This window comes from Camelus ferus, chromosome 26 (genome assembly GCF_009834535.1).
Source record: "Camelus ferus isolate YT-003-E chromosome 26, BCGSAC_Cfer_1.0, whole genome shotgun sequence".
NCBI classification, from domain to species: Eukaryota; Metazoa; Chordata; class Mammalia; order Artiodactyla; family Camelidae; genus Camelus; species Camelus ferus.
The window spans coordinates 18,486,504-18,490,126 of record NC_045721.1 but is presented as its reverse complement, the minus strand read 5'-3'; positions in this window follow the sequence as shown (position 1 = coordinate 18,490,126).

Sequence of the window (3,623 nt, the reverse complement as noted above, 5' to 3'; positions counted from 1 at the left end):
TTAAGGTTGGAAATTCAGTTGAATTGGACTCTGCATTTGGTTTTTGAGAAATCTTGGTCCTGTAGCTACAGGAAGAAGGCTGTTTGTTTTCAGGGTAGTCAGAACATTCCTCGTCATTTAGCCAGATCTTGAGCTGGGGATTTAAAGCCCTGAGCTCATCATTTGCTTTCTCCACATTCTCCAGATTGCAGCCAAACCACCTGATCATATATGAAGAGTTTTTTATGGAAGCAATTGCCTAGTTTCCCAAAGACTTGCTTTCATTTGACTGCAGGTAATAAAGTAATTTTTGCTACCACATCTCATGGACTACCATTAGTAGTTATTATTAATGATCCTGGATCATTAATACCTTTAAACTGAATCAGATGAGAGAATCAATTTCAGATTATCTAGAACTGGTTCTGAGAACACATCCTCTGGAACCATTTCTGGTACTAATTTCCATATCATCTGGGTTCTGTCAGAGAAGCAGAATGGCTCTAAGGGATGCCGAATAAGGGGTTTATTTTAGGAATCAGAACTTACACAATTGTGCAACCTGCTTTGGGGAGCCAAGGCAAGGCTGTTGCCTCAACATCTAGGGGTAAGCCCGAAGTCTTTACAGGGTCACCTCCACCAAGGGCTAGAAAACAAGACATAAAATGGAATCAGCCCAGGCAGTTTGTGATCCAGGAGAACAAACCAGAATCTGTCTGTCTTGACTGCCTCCAACCCTGATAACACAGGTGACCTGCTGGAGAAGCTGGTGGTCTTCACCACGGAGCTGCACACATGCCTGCCCCAGGATCCAGAGAGGCCGAGGGAAGAGATTTGCTGGGGAAGCATGAACCTGGTGACTACCCCCTGCGCCAGGTGTGCCAGCAGGTGGGCGACACCAAGTGAGAGCTGACGCACTGCCTGGAGCCCTGCACGGACCCTCAGAGCCTGAAAATACGGCGGAGGCTTCACTTTGGAAATACCATGTGGATTTCTCTTGTGGTCAACCCTACCCCAGAAATATGCAGTGAAGAGAACACTGGAAATGTGGTTCCAGCCTAGCTATGCCGATACAGCACAGTTACCATAGCAACAAGTGATCAGTATTCCCTGTTGTCATGGAGCTTACATTCTAGTGAGAAAATAGATTAAAAAAAGTGTGTATATATATATATATATACACACACACACACACACATAGATATGTATAAATATATGTGTGTGGGCATTGTTTATGACAACCTTCTGAGATAAGTACTTGGATTAGCTCCATTTTGCAGATGAGGAAACTAAGGCAGGAATAGGTTAAGTATTTTGCCCGGGTTCCCACAGCTGGTCAGTACCAGATCCAAGCTCAGGCTAGCCCACAGCATTAACGGCTGTTTTTTGTTTATTCTGCATAAAGGTGTTCCCAAACACTCAACTCAAACCAAACACTCCTTTCAAGTGATATCACAGATTTTAGCAATTCATGGCAGTCACCCTCTTTTGTCCTTTAACTGTGTTGTACTTACTGATACTTATTCCTCCAATTGGATATAAAACTCTCTGATAGATAATATGAATTTTTTTTTTGCAGGCTCGACTCAGCTACTGAAAGGGCATATTCAGCTGATACCTTGTAACTTAACGTTGTGTTGACTTAATGCCTCTGACAGTCAGAGCAAGGCATGTGGACCTGTGGCCCAAGTAGCACTCAGTCAGAAAGAAATCTTTTCCAAATTGCTTTTGTCAATTCTTGGAAATGTGCTGAAGCAAAGAGAAAGCGGTGAGGGTGCCTTCAAGGAGTCCCCTGGGGGCTGGTCTAGTGATAATCACAGAATCCAGACAAGTCAGGGCAGGGGAGGAGTCGGGGAAGAAAGAGGGGTCAGCGCTGGAGCTGGTCCTATGGTGCCCGCTGTCTCCATCTGCTCTGAAGGGGCGTCATTCCAAAGGATTATCGCACAGATTCCTGTAGTTCATTCAGCCGATGGAAGGTCTAAGAGATTTGAAACTTTAGGCTAAATCCTGCTTTTTTGTGTGCCCCCAGAATGAAAAAGACCTTTGTTGACTCTCATTTAGATTTATTTGGCATTCAGTCCACAGAAAATGGAAGGTGGGGTATGACATGAGTGGGAAGAGGCCCCCGCCTACCTCCCATCATTTTGGTGTTAACTGGTACTGGCTCCCATGAAAACATTGGGAAGGGATTTGTTTTGTGGTTGCACTTCCTTTTTTTTTTTTTTTTTTTTAAACATCATGACTAGATCTGCAGTATTTCCTCAAATATGTGAGGGGAAGGGAGTGGCGACTTCCTAAAGGAAAGTATTTATATTTTTAGACTGAAATACGCTTTGACAAAGCTTATCTCAAAGAATACACAAAAAAGACAGCTCTGAACAGCAGAAAACACCTCTTAAACCGTAGTTAAGGCAGTTTGGCTTATAAAATATACTTTAATGTCATGAGAGATAGGTGAGTAACTTGGTTTAATTTTAAAGGATGACCGCCCAAAATGTTTCTGGATTTTAGAGTATCTGTCTCGACTCCCCTTTCCTCTGAACTTTCTTGCTTTAGGCTCACACATCAGCAGGGTCTGGGGGAGTCACCTCCTCCGAAGTGACAGGATCAGGTCCACACCATGAACAGTAGACTGCTTCTTCCTATGGTCGCATTTTTATTCTGGGTTGTAATTTCCTGTTGATTTATTTGTTTCCCCAGCTTAATCACAGACTTCACAACGACTGAAATTGTGTCTTAACGGCCTTTACATTCTCAGTGCTAAATTCAGTCCCTGCCACTAGCAGACATGCCATAAGATTTGTTGAATGAACAACCAGGAACCATAAAATGTACAAAGATCTGAATTAACTTGGTGTCGTAAAGGTTGCAATGCAGGTGGAATAAAGTGTAGCAGAGTTTGCTTTTATTTTAGTTTGTGCTTTGGTTTTCAAGAGTGAGAGGCAAGTGAAGGAGTTTGGCAAGTGTCTTAAAGAGAGGAAACAGACTTCAATGCAGTTAAAACAGAGGCTTAAGCACGTTGGAAGGTAGCCCAAGAGAACACTTACAGAACTAACGACCCAGTCTTGGAGACAGAAAAGATAGGATGTTTTCAAACAAAGAGTTTACCGAGCTGTGTGCTATAGTCAGTGCGGACGGGAGGGTGCGAGACAGCAGGTGTCGGAAAGCAGCAGGGACGGGGGTGGGGGGTGGGGAGGAGTGGGCGCGGCCACAGCGCTGCCCAGGGAAGCACTGCATTGCTGGGATTTACCAAAGGGCAATGGGATTCGTTCAAGATAAGCTAAAACTCATGGGTAACCTGAGCTGGACTTTTCCAGTCTCCAAAGGAAGAGGTTTGAGTTTCCAGAAATTTGTTTAAATGTGTATTTTAATTTAAAATATACATAACAGAAAAGTCGCCATTTAAACCAATTGAAAAGTGTCCAGCTCAGAGGCTTTAGTATATTCCCATTGTTGTGAACCATCACTGCTATTCATTTCCAGAACTTCTTTCATCTTCCCAAACTTCATGCCTGTGAACAAGCACCACTGTTCTGTTTTCTGTCTCTATGAGTAAGGTCTGTATTTGGTTATCGGTATTACAATGGAAGGTGAATGAAGGTATGACTATATTGTGATCAACAAGATCAGAACCCAAATGATTA